At 36.7% G+C, this 19,554-nt stretch overlaps 1 protein-coding gene and 1 non-coding gene across 2 annotated transcripts in view; both read right to left on the bottom strand.

Moving 5' to 3' along the window:
- Positions 1-19,554, bottom strand: part of GPC3 (glypican 3) — a 441,123-nt gene that overhangs the window by 298,024 nt on the left and 123,545 nt on the right. The gene's annotated exons all lie outside the window — the stretch shown is intronic.
- TRNAI-AAU (transfer RNA isoleucine (anticodon AAU)) lies at positions 9,494-9,567 on the bottom strand. The gene has a single exon. It is a non-coding gene; the product is annotated as a tRNA-Ile (tRNA).

Here is a 19,554-nt window from a genome sequence, read left to right as displayed (position 1 = left end):
TAGAAAAAATGACTAATCCAGAGCTAAACTCTGAGGGCCCTGACTGAGAAGGCAGGGAGGTTATAGGCAACAAAGGAAGGAGCAGAAATACAAAGCCCCTCTTTTGCACTCCTCTCATATTCCTTCTAGGTGGGGCTAGGTTGTAACCTTCCAAGTTTACACAAATGACTCTGCTTGCGTATGCTAATCTGGAATAAAAAAGGTGCTGGTCAAGAGAAACACAAGCTGAGACTTAATAATAGATCAGAGGGGGTGAATGGGGAAGTCAGGTCTGGAATGAGCTGAAAAAGAAGAAAAATGACAAAAGTCTGAAATAAAGTAATATGTAGCTACAAACTAGTGGAATCCTGCTGACTTAAAATAATGAGAATTAGGCCTGAGGTACATAATGTGCCTGGCTAAGGACAGACGGTGGGGGTTTGTATGAAAGCTTTTCTTTCTTCATGATGAGAGGAGTTTAGGAAATGTTCAGTCTTTGACAAGAATTACAGAATAGAACTAGTAGGGAAAGCCCACTTCTCAGATACTCAGGGAAAGAAGGCCCAAGTCTGAGAAGGGAGTCCTTGGACCTAGGACCTAAGACTTTGGGCTCCCTCAGAATTCTCTCTTTAGTTGAATGCCACACTCCCTAGAGTTCAGGAGACTGTGTTTAGAAGTGACCCTAGGAGAACTCTTAAAAACATTTGTGAATGTTCATCAAAATAAAACAGTAAAACAGCACACCAAGTAAAAAGAATATCAATGGTATTTGGTAAATGAGCACGAAAGGATGCCACACAATTAACTTTCATTTACCACTGCCTCATTACCCGCTGACTGCAAACTTTCCAGGATCTTTCACCCTCATAGTTTTAGTGAAACCCTTGTAAATTCACTTTTCTATGCTACGAATAAAATATTAAAAGACATTTTTCCTTGATCCAATTCTCCATCCAAGTGTTTTGATTTTGAGTCCCTAGATAACACTCCCTAATTTGCAACTGGGAGTAAGTGGAGATTTCTATAATCTTGATCCAAAATTTTTGAGATGGTTGGGAAAATACATAGATGCAAGTCTGCATTGGTTATAATTTTGATTAAGGGGATTCAAACTTAGAAAGGGATTACTGCATATACCACAGCTAGAGTGAAGTGAACAAAATGTTGCCTAGAAAGGATTTTTGCTTCACATACAAATAACTATTTGAAATTAGTACACCAGGAGCTACTTCTAAAGTATTTTAAAAGTTTACTCTTTTAAGGAGTTTAAAAGCTCCCTCAGGCAGTCTTGTTTGTAAATTAACAGAATTCTGAATTAATAAGGTCCAGTGGCTTTCTTTTTAAATAACTTCAAATACAGACTACCTCTAACACATATGGAAATAATTCTCCTTCCACCCCAACCACACACTGGACCTCAAAGACATAACTTTTCTTTTGGGAGCTACTGAAGAATTCTTGCCAGAGATTCACTTTTTAATGGTACCATTCTGAAGTGAATGATGAATACTCTAATATTTACCTCCTTTATACACGACATGGCTAACGAAAATACGTATTTGTTTTCTCCACTCCTCGTTCCATATTTCTCTCCAAAGACCTGAAGGGATGGTTTGGTTTTGCAGTCATCGTAAATTTATTATAGTGAACTTGTGACCCAGTCTGGATGAGAACCAGAACGATATCCAACATGAAAAGGCAGAATTCACTCAGTTCTGCAAAACTGCCTTCTTTCAGAAATCCTGAAAAAGAGCCCCTTTTATTTTCTTTACATTGTTCTCCTAAGTGCCACCAGAATGTTTTATTTTTACAGTTTAGCCATCCCTAATAAATACATACTACATTGGTTTTGTGCCTGTGAGTTACAAATGAATAATTCTAAGACTTGCTATCATAAGATTAAATGTCATTTTATCAAACAAAACTTCATCACCTAAACTAGCTTTGCTCATAGAACTCATTCTGAAGCTTCCAGTACCCAAACTTGTCCTCATGAGAACTAATAGATTAACAGGCGTTTTTTTGACGTTGATACCTTAAATGTTCTTTATTTTGAAATCTCTGGAATGTGACCCACTCCACTCACATAGCAAAGAAAAAGCCAAGAGTATCTAATTTAAGTGGATTTATAGAATCAAATTATATGTATACATATGTATACGCAGAGTATATGCATATGAGACAAGATAAAGACAACAGACATCCAGCAAGGCAAAACTCATAAAATGTTTCAAGATGAAATGATATAATTACACATGATACCACATACAGGGCATTTCTCCACAGTTTGCCATCTGTAGTAAGGAGTATTTTTATTTCTCTCACCAAAGGGGATATTTTATCCTCTCTTACTTCAGAGTGGGTATAGATACCTTAAAAAAAAACAACAAACTCTTAAAAAGCTGACTCCCGCTTGAAGATTTATTTCCCTACCATAACTTTCATTATCCAGGAAGGATATCTTATGTGAATTGTGTATTTCATATGCTTTCCATTTCAGGTACCACTGTGCATGCACGCACTAAATGAAGAAATCCAACTGCCTATATAATGGTTTTATAAATGGAACAAGTTGGCTTAAATTGAAACAATTTTAGGAGACTTTTCCATTGCCTATTTTGCATGACAGTTCTCCAGCTTAGGGCTTTCAAATCTGAAAGAAAGATCTTTTACAACAACAGTTAAGTGTAGGCACATATCCACAAACAGGAAATTTTTCATAAGTCACACTCAAAAATAAGAATGAACTGTTTTCCAAACTAGAATGAGTTAATCCTCAGGGTTTTGCCCACTTACAAAGAAAAGCACAATGCCAAGTGCCTGACTTGTTGGACAGGAGTCAAAATTAGGATTAATATTTTGAGGTTATTTCTCTAGTGTCTGCTTCTGCTAATGTACAAAAGAAGCTGACCATTAGAAAGGAAATTTATTAAAAAATACCAGTCAGAAGAGACAAAAGAAACAGCTACTTGCAGAGACGTGTGTCTGACTATTCTTTCTGAAAATGAAAGCATAGATTAATAACAAAAGCAACGCTGCCATTTCAATGAAGGAAGAGAGAGGGATGTCATTTTAAATACATGAAATGATAGAAAAAGGAAAGGGAAGACTTTCTGTATTACTTATACAAGGTCAGTCAGTATTAATTAAAACAAAGGCGGAAAGAGATGCTGCCAATAATTATTACGGAAACATTCATGACAATCAAGAATTCACAATTAGTTCAAACTCAAACCTAAATCAGAATCTATTGACACTTCACGGCCACAGATTCTGTGTTCATTTTGGGGGTTGAAGAAATATGGGGTGGGGGCGAGAGAAGAGGTTGGAGCCAAGGAGGGGGAGGGATCAAGGAACAAACAGAAGGAAGAATCTGTTACCTCAAAAAAGCAGGTATCCATAGCCCTGCTTCCTAAAAGATTCTATGGTATTCCTCCCATAGAGCTCACAGATGGAGAAGGGTAATGGGCTGTAAGATGAACTAGGAGACACACAGTCTTCATAAACCAACTGAAGTGGTCATACCAAACAAAAAGCAGCATTGAAGAATGCATGCTGCAAAAATATCGATGCTGATCACACTCCCAGAGGAAACTGAAATCAATTGGAAATAGACAAGAAATCCAGCATTTCCATTGACACTGATGAATTTTTTCATGAAAGTCATTAGAATTGTAAGGTTCAAAGGCACACCCTTACTTTATGGTATATAGTCCCTATAAGGACCACGCAGTCCCAAAACTAGCAAGGTATACATCACTGTTATGGGGGAAGGAGGGTTGATAGGTTGCAGCCGTTGCATAATGACCAACACACTCTGTAAATTTCTGTGGGAGGGAGGGAAGGCAGAAACATGCAAAGAATATAGAAGTTTAGAGAAAAAGAAAATCATCAAAAATTGGGGAGTAAGGTTTATGAGTAAAGCTAATGACAGTGGAATTATTTAAGCTTACATAAAATAAGAAATACATTTAATGTTTTCCAGGATATTATATACATGGCTGATTTCCATCTCTACTGAAGACAGAGCAAGATGAAGTACTGTTTAAAGAGTTAGGTTAAATATAAAGAAGACTTCTTGCCAAATATTTGAACAGAGTACTAAGGGAAACTGAAGATATTTTAAAATAAAATGTATTCTCACCTAACCAAGACAAACTACACTGGACAACAGGCTACATGAGTTCACTGAAGTTCCATATGGCAATAATAACTTTCTGATCAATGCTAGTAAGAATTCTAAAATTCTAATTACTGTGTTGTTTTGTACACCTGAAGCTAATAAAAAAAATTTAAAAATTCAAAAGCAAATTTTACGGAGACCATGGATATACATGTTTTTTTCTAATCACTGATCTGTCGACATAAAACAATAATATGCCCATAATTCACCAGAACCTTCTAATAAGGTTTACTACCATCATTCAGCTCAAGAGGCAACCATTTTTATTTCATTGACCTCTTTTTCTTTTCATTCCTTTTTTTTTTGTAAACTGCCCGCAACCACTATCAAAACTATCAAATCTTTTCCATCTGGCCAAAAAGTAACAGGAAAATCTCATTTCCTGTGCCCAACCTTCCTGACCCTTGCTGGAGATAGGGCACTCTTCACTGTCACCTGATCCTTTGGTCCAGTCCTTATCTGATCTCTCTATCCCACTCACTCATCTGTAATCTCATCCACTCCTGCAGCTCTATGTTTACCTCTTACCACATTCAACATATTCCACCTTGGATTATTACTGGGCGGTGTCTTCCCTTTCCCACCAGACTAGAAGTCCCTTGAGAGCAGAGATCATGGCTGACTCATCTAAGGATCCCTATGACTCCAAGAATACTGCCTGAGTAGTGATATTTCATGAGTTGAACTACAGCCATCTCCTGGGTTTAAAGACACTGTTACCTAACCAATAGTTCACTGACCAGAGTGTACCTAAGTCTCAATTTCTTTCAAGTCTGGATTATTGTACAAAATGTCACAATGGATGATATCAATAACCTTCACTTTAAGCCCTGAGTTTACAACTTTAAACTCTAAGATACTAAAAAAAAAAAAGAAAATTCTGTTCACTAGATAAGCTCATCTTTATAGTCTGATTTATGTTTTTAAAATAATTACATTTTTTAAAAAAATAAAGCTAGCTGAGCTTTTCCTTACAGCTTAAGATGGAAAAAAAAAGTTCCAACTTTACTGTTTAAACCCAGCAAATTCACAGGATTCTCATTAGCTTCTTCACAGTCAACTGCAAAATGGTTTGAAGAGTGGAGGTTCAGAACTTTACATAATTATCAGAATCTCTAAAGCTTGGGAAGTACTCTGAAGAATGAGAAGAGAAAACTACTGCCCAATTTCTAAGGGGGGAGGTGGAGACCAATAGCTAATATCACCCTACCAAATACTGAAGTGGTATTTAGTTGGTAATCCATATTACAATAGCTGCCAACCTCAGACAAAAACTTCCGACATTAGTACAAAGAAATGCTAGCTGAGTCTGTGGGCTCAGAATCACGCAAGCTCCATTTAATAACCAGTACAATGATCATGCAATTTCAAGTATATATAAGACATGCATTTGGTGAGTTCATCCTTCCTCACCAATGGCAACCCCTCAGCTTAGGCGCCCAAGAATGTACTTTGGGTGAGAATAGTCTTCATCTAGTCCAGCTTCTTTCCTTAGGCAGAATCTCCAATTAGGAGCGAAGCAGTGATAATATTCAAGATTAAATATGAGCTTTCATTTGTCTAAATGAGCTATTGAAAATTCACCCTCTCAGAGATTCTACTTGTCATTTATATTCAGATGTTCTCCAGAAAGACCTTTACCCTGGCCCACATGAATACCTGTTCAAAATGGATACTTCATAAATGTGACTTCTAATTTGGCCAAGGCTTTATATATCCTTGCTAAATAAAATCCCACAATGCACACTGTTCTAATTACGGTATTAAAGAGATTTTTTTCACTTGTGCTTCAAAAATCAGTGGGTTACTTAACTCTTTAGATACTCCACCACTACTCTGCTCTCCTAATAAACCATTTAATATTTTCGTCTATCTACTTCCCTTCCGTACTTCCCAGTACCCTACAGTGCAGATTGTATGGGTTTTGTACAATCAATCTTGTTCTCACAATAGAAAATCCTCTCAAATCTTGATACTCTCTCTGAAGTGTACCTTATCTCTTCCAATTATTTCACACTATTACCCTAAAATCTTTCTCCTCCACTGATTTACTTCTAATGACATTAATATAAGTTCTACTTTCCCTTCCCATTGTTTTCCTCCTGCCGTACATTCCTTCATCCTTATTTGCATGCAAATCCATGATGAAATCAGCTATCTAGTTTCCTTTTCTGCTTATATCCCTACAGATTGGCATGATTCTTCATTGTTTCTACTGTAATCCAACTCTGAGTACTTTCAGCAAATTTAAGTGGCATGTATCTCCCTAAGATTTCTAAATTGCTCCTATCAATTGGGCTTAAAAGCATAGATAGAAGAGAATTCAAGCATTATGGATAATTTCTTGACCATGAGAGAGACATAGATTTAAACACTGGAACAGACTACTGGGTGAAAAAAGATACAAAATATCTATCTTTCGAAATCTTTTCAAATAGGATGAGAAATTATCACTCATATATGACTTAGGTGTTGAGATATCTAAGCAGAGGGATGAACTAAAATGGCTTATTTATGTCCTTTCCAGGTCTAAAATCCCACAGTATAGTCATCTAACTATATTTCTCGAACTTTGCTAAGAAAGCTTTAGATTCCTGTGGAATGATGATAAAATTCATTAAGGCAAAACCAAGTCAAGATAATATACCCAATGACCCAATATTTTATGCAGCTTGAGTTCGTCTTGGGAGCAGAAGGAATTTGTAATTTAATATGGCCTTTGAGGGATGGAAAGGTGAGACAGACCCATCTTCCTGCATTCTCTTAAAGCTGGTGCTAGGCTGCCTCCAGAAAGGAAGACGGGAATAATTAGAAAATGTATTGAGTCTGGAAGCATTGTTTAGCCAACTAGGTGCAATCAACTGCTATGGATATTGACTTTACTTTTGAGAACATATAGCTAAAATGGAATCCTTTGAAGACCCAGGCAAGATTTCCTCATTGTTTGGGGAACTAAATACATCCTAAACTTTTACAAATCCTAGCAAATAACTAATTACTTCTAATTAACTGCAAATTGGTAGTGAGAAACTGAAAAAAAAAAAGGAACTTTGTCAGTCAAGAGATAAGCAGCATGCTGGGATCAGGATCATGGAACTGCTGGGAAATTAGGAAGAGCACGGAAGAAGCAAGAGTGTGAGAGGTGGCCTCAAAGTGGCCAGTTTCCAACAATAGCACACAGGGTGATATTTTGTCCCTTCGATGACGAGGCATGATAATGTATATATAGCTTTGGTGCTTTGAAATACTGCTATTGCCTTTCATTAATATCATTGTTGCCTGTAACTTTTTCTTTACCCTACCTTGTAGATCACTTCACAGATAATGTTATAGAAATAAGCAATTACAAAGGGCTAAGAATTAAAAGGGAAATTTAGGGGAAAGTCTCAAAAAAAGAAGGTATGGTATATCATTAATATGGGGTGAATGCAACATGTAATTGTTTAAATTCCCAAAAAAAAGCATTACCATATTTTATTCCCTTTAATACTAGTGACCTCCTACTGTACAGTGGGAGGCAACATCGTATTAGAAAAACGCTAGGAAAATAGAGGTTTTGAAATCAGATAGACAAGAATTTGGATTCCAGCTCTACCACTTCATAACTGTATAACCCTAAGCAAGTCAGTTAACAATTCTCATTTCTTTCATCTGTAAAACAGTTGTCGTAGTACACTAAGAACTACTGTAAAGAATGTGTGCATGCTAAAACACATAACACCACAGCATATGGTTAACAATAATAGTTCATTTCCCTTAGGATCTCCTTCTACCCACTCTCTCCCTTCTCTAGCCTCCTCAGTTTTCCCTAGTCTCCTCTGTTTCTTTCATATTCTCCTTCCCAGCCAGTTATCATTTCTCTAAAATAGTTATTCTTTTTTCCAAGGGCTGCCTTACTTGTGGCAAAATCCTAGCAATTCGCAGAAATCATTGGTAGTGATTAAATGCCTGGCAAATTTATATGGCTAGAAAGATTTCCAGATGCTTAGGGTTTGACTCTCAAAACATAACACAGCTTTGGTAATCAATGTCCTATCCTACATCAAAAAACATTGAGTATCTAGATGCATCAAGCATTATGCTAGAGATTGGAGTTACAGAGATGAGGACTCAGACCCTGTCCTCAAGCAGCTCAGCGTCTACTGGGGAAGAAAATAATAGGAGTAGAGTGTAACAAGTGCAAGAAGAAAGATATGCGGGAACTCTCACATACTGTTGGTGGGAATGTCAATTGGTGCAGCTACTATAGAAAACGGTACAGAGGGTCCTCAAAAAATTAAAAATAAAACTACCACATGATCCTTCAATCCCACTTCTGAGTATATATCAAAAGGAAATGTAATCTGCGTCTCAAAGAGATCTGCACTCCCAGGTCCATTACAGCATTATTCACAACAGCCAACACATGGAAACAACCTAAATGGCCATTGATAGATGAATGGATAAAGAAGAAGTGGTACATCTGTACAATGGAATATTAGTTAGTCATAAAAAAGAAGGAAATCCTACCATTTGTGACAACTTGGATGAACCTGACAGTATTATGCTAAGTGATTAAGTCAGACAGAGAAAGACAAATACCATATGACCATACTTATATGTGAAATCTAAAACAAGAAAAAAAGAACCAAGCTCATAGATACAGAGAACAGATTATTGGTGGCTGCCAGAGGCAGGGAGTGGGGGAGGGCTGCAAAATGGGTGAAGGGAATCAAAAGGTAAAAACTTCCAGTTATAAAATTAATAAGTCATGGGGATGTAATGTACAGCATAGCAACTGTAGTTATTAATACTGTATGGTACTGGGGTGCCAAAAAAATGCATACAACTGGACACCTTAGTCAACGTTGCACAGGCAATAGTTCACCATAATCAGAAGTGTCTGGACGCTGATGGTAACCACTTTGAGCACCTCTTGTCATTGCAGAAGTCAAACGTGACTTGTATACACCTTTTGTTATTGGTATATATTGAGTATTACAATTTTAATACAGTTTTCCTTTCTTAAAATGTGTATACATTTTTTGGGCACCCTCTGTATATTTGAAAGTTGCTAAAAGAATAGGTCTTAAAAGTACTCATCAGAAGAAACAAAATTCTGTAACTATGTATAGTGACAGATATTAACTAGACTTATCATGGTGATCATCTCACAATATGTACAAATATTGAATCAATATGTTGTACATCTGAAACTCATATAATGTTGTATTGTCAATTATAGCTTGATTTAAAAGAGAGAGAACAACCAAAATTACTCTACCCAGCAAAGCTATAATTTATTTATTTTATTATTTTTCATTATTTTTTTAAGGAGGGCGCAGCTCACAGTGGCCCATGCGGGAATTGAACCTGCAACCTTGGTGTTATTAGCACCATGCTCTAACCAACTGAGCTAACCGGCCATCCCCCAAAGCTATCATTTAGAATTGAAGGACAGATAAAAAGTTTCCCAGACAAGAAAAAGCTAAAGAAGTTCATCACCACCAAAGCAGTAGTACAAGAAATGTTAGAATGACTTCTTTAAGAAGAAAAAAAAGGTAAAAAATGTGAATAAAATGGCAATAATTACATATCTATCAACAATTACTTTAATTGTGAATGGATTAAATGCTCCAATTAAAAGATAGGGTGGCTGAATGGATAAGAACACAAGACCCTTACATATGATGCCTATAAGAGACCCTCTTCAGAATAAAAAACAGAGACTGAAAGTAAAGGGATGGAAAAGGATATTTGACGAAAATAGAAACAAACAAACATAAAAGCTGGGGTAGAAATACTTACACCATACAAAATAGACTTTAAAACAAAGGTTATAACAAGAGACAAAGAAGGAGCCAGTAATCCTACTTCTGGGTATTTATCCGAAGAAACCCAAAACACTACTTCAAGGGGACATGTGCATCCATATGTTCAATGCAGTATTGTTTACAATGGCCAGGATGTGGAGGCAGCCTGGGTGTCTGTCAATGGATGAATGGATAAAGAAGAACTGGTACATTTATACAGTGGCGTGTTGCTCAGCCATGAGAGAGAATGAGATCTTGTTATCTGCGAAGGTATGAATGGACCTAGAGGGTATTGTGCTAAGTGGGGTAGGTCAGACAAAGAAAGACAGATGCCACATGATTTCACTTATATGTGGAATCTAGAGAACAAAATAAACAGAGTGTATGCAGACTCATAGATACAGAGAACATTTTGATGGTTGCCAGCTGGGAGGGGTTTGGGGGATGGGCAAAAAAGGGGAAGGGATTAAGAAGTAGAAATTGGTAGTTACAAAATAGTCATGGAGATGTAAATTATAGCATAAGGAATATAGTCAATAATATTGTAATAACTATGTATGGTGCCAAATGGGTACTAGATCTATCAGGGGGAGCACTTCGTACGTTACATAAATGTCTAATCACTATGTTATACACCTGAAACTAATATAATGTTGTATGTCCACTATTATTGAAAATAAAACAATTACTAAAAAATACCATGAATTAAAATTATTTGCCAATCAGAGAAAGACAAACACCATACGATTTCACTTATATGTGGAATCTAAAAAAATAAATAAACAGACAAAATAGAAACAGACTCATAAATACAGACAACAAACTGATGGTTGCCATCTTGGATGGGGTTGGGGGGCTGGGTGAAAAAGGGTGAAGGGATTAAAAAGTACAAAATATTGTAATAACTATGTATAGTGCCAGGTGGGTACTACACTTATCAGTGGGATCACTCCATAAATTATATAAATGTCTAACCACTATGCTGTTCACTTGAAACTAATATAATATTGAATGTCAACCGTAATTTTAAAAAATAAAAATAAAGAAAATAAGAAAAAAATAAAAATGAGAGAGAGAGAGATGTATAAAGTATAGAGCTCACAAGGAGGATGGGGAGACCCAAACTGTTGGACTGGACTAATAATGGAGGCTGGAAATGGGAGCAGGATGGTAGTTAAGGAAGATCTCATAGAAAAAGCCACTCATTCCACTCCAAGCTATGTTCTTATACAAGCTGCATCACCTTGGCCAAGTTAATTCAGCCCTTTTAGTCCCATTTTTCTTATCAGAAAAATGAAGCAATAGGACTCGACAATCTCCACTAGTCCTTGAGGATTTAATGTTCTGTAACTTTTTAAATAATTTATTTTTTTTCAGTTACAGTTGACATTCAATATTGTTTTATATTAGTTTCAGATGTACAGCATTGTGGTTAGACATTTATATAATTTATGCAGTGATTCCCTTGATACCAGGTGGGTACTAATCAGGGGATCACTGCATAAATAATGCTCTATAACTTTTTATTAAGTAGGAAAGTAAAGGGAAAATAGCTCCAGATTCCATATTTCTTTTTTTCCCTCCTATTTCTTCTTATCCATTCATTTTCCATTGCAGCCAGTTGGTCATTTCTAGTAGCTTTGCTTTTGACTCTCCTCTGTCATAGTGATGCTATGTTTATGGATTTGATATCATGGTTGTAAAAGGTTTTTGGCAAAAAGAAGTTTCTTCGTATGAAAGGATCAGTTTCTTCATTGTTTCTTGTAAAATAAGATAACAGATTGAGTCCTGAGCAATGGTTTTAAATTTTAACTCCAGGGATTCTTTTTCCACATTTCAACTTCAAAAACTATTTTAGTAACTTAACATTGACCCTCACAAAAGCCCTACCTCTATATCCATTTAACAAACATTTATTAAGGCTTTCTCTGTGTCAGGCATAGGCTGGGGGCTATGGGAGATGCAGAAATGATTAAGATATGGGCCAGGTTGTCAGGGAGCTTATGATTTATTTAGCAGCTGTGGCACTGAGCCCAGTGCTATATAAAACATATTAGCGAGGCAATTTTTGTTCTGTCACAACTGGAGCCATGAGTCCTCAACATGTATATGTGCTTTTGACTAGAAGCTGTGCATTCAGTAGGTGTTGAAAGCCACATGTAAAAACTGAGCTGCTTTGTAAAAAAGTTCAGCCCCATTAGGAATCAAAGAAATAAAAGTGAAAATAATGAGATTCCATCATTCTCCTAGCAAATTGGCAAAGGTGTAAAAGGTAAAATGCAATGATAATGAGTGCGGTGAGATGGGTACTCTCACACACTGTTAGTGTAAATGGTAAATAAAATATAGTACATCCATAATAAAGTATGGTACACCACACAATGGAATTCTACGCAACTATTAAAAATGTTTTCAAGAATATTTTATGATACGGTAAAATACTCACCATCTAATAGTAAGTGGAAATTGCAAGTATCAAACTGTATATAAAGCATAATCACATTTTGATAAAACAATATTATTTTTGTTTGTGAATGCATAGGAAAAAACGACTAAAAAGAAATATACCAGAATGTTAACTGTAATTATTACTGGGTAATGTGATTTCAGGTAATTTTGCTGTTCTTTTTAATGGTTCTCTGAATTTTCCAAGTTTTCTGCAATAACATTGTTGCTTTCTAGTAACAAAAAGGTATTGTAATGCATAGAAAAAGGAAAAATAAATACTAAAAGTTAATAGCAATTTCCCTTGGATAGCAGCATGATGGTAGTTTTCTGTTCTTCATATTTTCCATATTTTAAAAATTTTCCTACAGTGAGCATGTACTGACTTTATAGCACTAAAACCTAAAACTCAATTAAGAAAAACTGGACTATCAGATGAATTAGCAAAGACTAACATGAATAAGTATATGTTATTTAAATAAGTCAGTTCTACTCCCACAGAGCTTTGCAATACTTTTAGGCTCTATCTCCACTGATTTATGGGTTGGGGCAAGTCACTTAACTTGTGTGTGCTTTAGGGAATCGATAATTACTGCGTGCTTCAAAGGGATACTGTGATAGCCAGTGTGATAGCATTGATGAAATGCTTTAAACTCAGGAAAGAAAGATATACAGTAAGTAGTAATGGATGTTTTAATTATCTACTGTGTAATGTTTGTGTTTAGATTGTCTTCAGCAATTTCACCTACTCTTAATTTCTTCAACTATCTTCTCTGTGCAGATGACTCCCAAATCTATCCACCCCCTCCACAACACACATACCACTTCCTTTCCATAAATGCCCTTCTTCTGTCATATTCTTCTTGTTCTCTGGCTCCTGTTTCCTCCATCTCTTGCTTGTACCACAAATATTTTCATATCAAGCAAAACTGATTATGAATGAATCATGATTAACCAGTTTCTCTTAAATCAATAAAAGTTTGTTTTATTAACTTGGATATGAAGCTTACAGAACCACTTTTTCATTTTTAATTGAGGTATGATTGATTTGTAATATTACATAAGTTCCTGGTGTGCAACATTATAATTTGACAGCTATGTATACTACATCGTGCTCACCACCAAATTTTCATCTGTCACTATACAATTGACCTCCCTTTACCTGTCTCATCTTCTTTCCACCCGCTTCCCCTCTAGTAACCACCAATCTGTTGTCTGCCTCTATGAATTTTTTTTGTTTTCTTTGTTCATTTGTTTTGTTTTGCTTTGTTCCACATATGAGTGAAATCATACAGTATTTGTCCTTTTCCATCTGACTTACTTCACTTAGCATAATACACTCAAGATCCATCCATGCTATTGCAAGTAGCAGGATTTCACCTTTTTATGACTGAGTAGTATTCCAATGTGTGTGTGTGTGTGTGTGTGTGTGTGTGAGAGAGAGAGAGAGAGAGAGAGAGTGACAAAGGAGCCAAGAACATCCAATGGAGAAAGGAATGTCTCTTCAATAAATGGTGTTGGGAAAACTGGACAGCCACATTCAAAAGAATAAAACTAGACCACTATCTTACACCTTACACAAAAATTAACTCAAAATGAATTAAAAACTTAAATGTAAGACCTGAAACCATAAAATATATAGAAGAAAAGATAGGCAATAAGCTCCTTGATATTGGTCTTAGCAATGATTTTGTGGATTCTACTCCTTGGGCAAGGAAAACAAAAATAAACAAATGGGACTACATAAAACTAAAAGCTTCTGCACAGCAAAGGAAGCCATCAACAAAACAAAAAGGCAACTTAATGACCTGGAGAAGATATTTGCAAACCATGTATCTGCTAGGGGGTCAATATCCAAAATATATATATATATATATATATATATATATATATATATATATATATATATATATATATATATATAAAATCTCATACATCTCAAGAACAACAACAAAACAACCCAATTTTAAAATGGGCAGAGGATCTGAACAGACATTTTTCCAAAGAAGACATACAGATGGCCAACAGGCACATGAAAAGATGTTCAACATCCCTATTGTTAGGAAAATGCACATCAAAATAACAACGACATATCACCTCGTGCCTGTTAGAATGGCCATCATCAAAAAGATAAGAAACAAGTGTTGGAGAGAATGTGAAGAAAAAGGATCCCCTGTACACTGTTGGTGGGAATGTAAATTGGTGCAGCCACTGTGGAAAACAGTATGAAGATTCCTACAGTAAATCAAGCATAGAATTATCATATGACCCAGCAATTCCACTTCTGGGTATTTATCCAAAGAATGCAAAAACAGTAATTCAGAGATATAACGGGGGAGGGATGGTAAGAGAGGGTAAAGGGTGTCAGATATATGATGATGGAATAAGAACTGCTTGGGTGGTGAACACACAATGCAACACGTAGATGACATATTATAGACATATACACTTGAAACCTGTATAATTTTACAAACCAATAAATTTAATAAAAATTTTTTTAAAATAATCATAAATCACACCAAAATATTAAAGATACATAGTATATTTTGACCCACCCATTCTAATTTTATGAATTTCTCCTAAATAATTTAGTTGGAAAAAAGCTATATGCACACCTATATTCACTGCAGCTTTATTTACAATAGCCAAGATATGGAAACAACCTAACTGTTCATCAATGGATGAATGCATAAAGAAGAGGTGGTATACATAATTTAAAAGATAATTTTTAAATTATCTTTCTGTGGCTCCTGCTAGGTATAGCTCTCTACATAAATTTTATGTTTGAAAACACTGATATGTGAATATAATCTCCCCCTTTTGCCCTATGAGTTCAGTCTCAAAAGCTCTGAGTTCAAGAATCCTGGCCTCAGAGTCAGGGGAGCTGGGTTCTGTTTTGGCCTTACCACCAACCCATTGTGATCCTGGGTAAATCACGTCCCCTTTCTGGGTCTGATTCTTCCTTCACCTTTAAGATGAAAGGAGCAGCCTGGATTATCTAGAAGGCCCAGATAATAGATATGAAAGCATCCTGACATACAAGGAAGCACCACCATACAAATGAGCCTCCTCCACTGTTCACTAGTATATCCGCACCTAGAAAGCGCCAGACAGAAACCAGGAACTCAATATACGACAACACAATTGGAATGACACACTACAGCAGAGGAACCCATATCCCAAGCTAGCAAACAATGTTTTACTGCCAAGTACAGTCCACTAAGCCTTATGGCAATTATTCCTGAATGCTAAAGCTTTCAGCTCTTGTTTTAAAAAGTACTTATAGATAAAGGGATAAAAAGGGGAAAGGGGAGCTATCCTTGTTATAAGAGTGGGTTATCAGAGCTGGGGAGATATTTTAGTCTGCCAGACAATATTCTGAGATGGTATGGTAGATGGGAGATCAGATTGCTAGCAAGATGAGTGGATATTTGGGTACAGAGAGTAGGCTATGTGTGTAGAGGCTAATAAGTGGAACAATGAGCAATTCAGGAAAGCAGGCTGCTGAGGGAGTGCCCTGTTATTATTCAGAGAAAATTCCCAACAATCACTAATCTTCCCTCCAGTCTTATCTAATACCAAATAGACACTCTTGCCTTCACACCATCTCTTGTAATTACCCTTAGGGCCACTGCTAGCTCATAGTGCCCTTTGTGCTGAGTAGGAAATGCTCCCTTCTGGTGCTAAAAGGTACCCCCTCTGGGCCATCTAGATGGAAAAAGGATGGAGGGATTGCAAAAGCTGCCCTTTCTGGATGGACCAATTAGAAAAAAGGCATTGGTTGGCAAAAGTACCTTGGCTGGATTTCAGCTCCAACTTGCACTCTCTCAGTCTGGCATCTACTATAGTCTGAGACTCTGATGGCACATGCTCACTTCGTCTCTCTTGCTCTTTCCCCCACCCCACCCCCACTACAGCATTAGTCCAGAGCTAAATTTCTGACTGATTGCTGCCCACTCTGCCCACTCCTACATTCACCTGCCCCCGCTCTATCACTGCTCCAATTATACTGGGCACTACTCTCATTTCTCATTGTGCTTTGGATTGGGACCACATTCATCCCTGAGTGACTGGAAACTAAAGGTTTCAGTCAGTATCTTAACAAACAGGATATCGTTTTGTAATATGAAAACCAGGATAAAACTCATTGATGGGTGGGTAGGGGGATTATATGTCAAGAGTAGGTTCCAGGTAACATTTTGTCCCATGAACGATTCCTTGGAAAGTAAGTCTTTTTGTCTAGTGACTTTAGGAAACCCTATACACTACATTTCTTGAATATTAAAATCACACATTCGTGAAATTAAGGCTAAGTTTCACCCATCTTTTCCCAAACTTAGTAACCATGGAACCTTAGCCAGAGGCCCCACATCTTCCTTACATTCAAAGCATCCCAGGGTACTTCCCAACAATATGAGCCTTCTTCTGTCCCTGGCCAGCTTTCCTGGAGAGGATTTTTGAAGGCAGACCTATTGGGCCTGACGGAGGGGTTTTTAGAGAGCAACAATTCCCCACTGAGATTCCCTGGCTCAGTGTCTTCCTAGGAATTCCTTCAGGAGGCCCAGGTGTGCACCTAGGTGAAAGGAAGCTATTGTCAAAGAATTTTGCTCTGCCAGGGACCCAGGGGCCCAGTTCGTGTAATGTGGGGGTGGAGATGAAGGGGAAAGTTCCGGCTGCTTCAGGTGGTGATGAATGACTTTAGCAAACAAGGTCTGGGGCTTGGGAAAGAGACAGCATGAGTCTGTGCAGGTTTCAGGTTTCTGAATAAAGAGAAAGTTTCAAGAGAGACTTACAGACACCCTCCCCACCCATCATACACATTTATGTCAAGATTTTGAGTTTGCAAAGTACTGCTGGTATTATATCATTGGACCCTTGGCAACCCTGTGAATTAAGAAATAAAAGTAAATTCCTAGTATATATGTGAATCACTGAGGCTTTCATCCATATGTTATCCTAGTGAATAGCTTAAGTCCTCATAACAATCCTGTGAGGGGAAGTGCCATTATTATCCCCCTTTTCTCCAGACTTTGAAACTGAGGCTCAGAGTGCTTACTTTATAAGTCACTCAGCTAGGTGCTGGTAATATAAAAGAGAATCAGGAATGAGGGAAGCCAGCAAATAAGCAGCACTCAGAGAACACTATGAAAAACTACCATGACAACCATCAGTTTTGTTCTCTGTTTTTATGAGTCTGTTTTTATTTTGCTTTGTTTGTTCATTTATTATTTTTTTAGACTCCACATATAAGGGAAATTGTATGGTATTTGTCTTTCTCTGTCTGACTTATTTCACTTAGTATAATACCCTCTAGGTCCATCCATGTTGTTGCAAATGTCAAGATTTCATTCTTTTTTATTGCTGACTAATATTCCACTGTGTGTGTGTACAAGGTGTGATCAAACAACATGGTGAATGTTTACATAAAAATAATTATTACAGTCAAAGATACATTGCCATTAATCCTCCCCAAAATACTCCCACTCGCTTCAAACACACTTGTGTGTGTGTGTGTGTGCACGCGCGTGCACGCACGCGGTCTTTTTTATCCATTCATCTATTAATGAAAAACAAGTACACAACACAGCGAATATAGTCAATAATATTGTAATAACTTTGCACTATGACAGAGGTTTCCTAGGTTCAGTGTGGTGAGCATATCATAAGGTATATAAATGTCGAATCACTATGTTGTGCACCTGAAACTAATATATTATTTTATGCCAACTATAATAAAAATTTTAAAAAGTAAATAAAATAAAATGTAAAAAATAGAAAAAAGAAAAACTACCACGACAATTAAAAACTGTCATAACAGTTAGCAGCTAATGAGTGCTTACTATGTGCCAGACTCCGCACTAAGTGCTTTGGATGCATTACCTTATTTAATCCTGACGACATTCTGATGAAAAAGGTTCTATCATTATTCCCATTCCAAAAATGAGAAAACTATGCCTGAGAAAGATGAACTGACTATTCTAGAGGTGACTAGCTAAGAAAGGGTAGAGTCAGGATTCTAATTCAAATTGATTTAACAATAGAGTTGCTGTTGATTACAAAGTTAACTATAGAGGGTCCTATGGAATCAATGTTGAGAACATCTTAAGCTTCATATTCTAAAACACATGGTAAATCTTTATTTTTTTAAGTTGATTGGAATATTCGCTTTAACCTACCTGGGAGGAGCCTTTATTTGTATAGACACAAAACTGCAGAGGCTTAAAATTTTAGTTATAGATAATCTCATCGTAGTAAATGGCTAATCTGCATCTAGTCTGGTTGCCCTTAACTTGGGGTAACTTGGGGCTGCTGGGCTCCCAAATACAGACAGAGAAATTATGACTGGGATCATTCAATTTAAATCACAAGAATGAAAACTACCTACACAAATCCGGAATTTAGATTCTAGGAGCTAGAATCTGGCCAGTTTCTATGTAAAGTTTCAACTGTTAGTTCTTATTTCTACAAGACTAACCACCTCAAAGTTTGATCAGCTAAAATTTGGTTATATCTTCTGTACTAATTTATATAAAACTGCATCATGGATGATACTAAATATATTTGGAGATGCTTAAAGAAACCAAAAGGGGAAAGCACAAATTCATACAAGAATAATTTTCAGCTCCTTAAACCAAACTCATAAATTAGTCTTGCATGTAAATATAAGTTTGCATTTCCTCTTTGTTGGCTACAGTCTTGGTATTTTAGGAAAAGGGAATTTTTTCTTGCCACTCAATAACTGAGGGGTTTTACTTTCCACTTTACCCTTGAAGAATGGAACACTTATTTAATAAGTCACACCTAGCTTCCTGTCTAATCAGCATATGCCAAAAAAATCATTTACCAGGTTCCTCCCACTGCAGAAATACAATCATTCCTAGATGGCAGCACAAAGATGCATCAAAATGTAGTTAATGTCCAACCAACAAACCCTATAACAATGGTAAAACAGGCAACCCTTGCCTTTATAAGGTGCCAAGTCATAAATTACAGCCACTTGGCTGTCATCATTTCTTTTAAATAATCCTGCCTATATTAATCAGAGAAGAGACAGAAACTATCCTACTGCCTCCCAGCGTTCCACACATGGGTGTACCTTGCACAACTCTAGAGACTGCCTTTCACATGGACTGTGATGCGAATGTGCATAGACAA

Source organism: Rhinolophus ferrumequinum, chromosome X (genome assembly GCF_004115265.2).
Source record: "Rhinolophus ferrumequinum isolate MPI-CBG mRhiFer1 chromosome X, mRhiFer1_v1.p, whole genome shotgun sequence".
NCBI lineage: Eukaryota > Metazoa > Chordata > Mammalia > Chiroptera > Rhinolophidae > Rhinolophus > Rhinolophus ferrumequinum.
The sequence above is the reverse complement of the archived record's forward strand: the minus strand, read 5'-3'. Positions and strand labels throughout refer to the sequence as shown.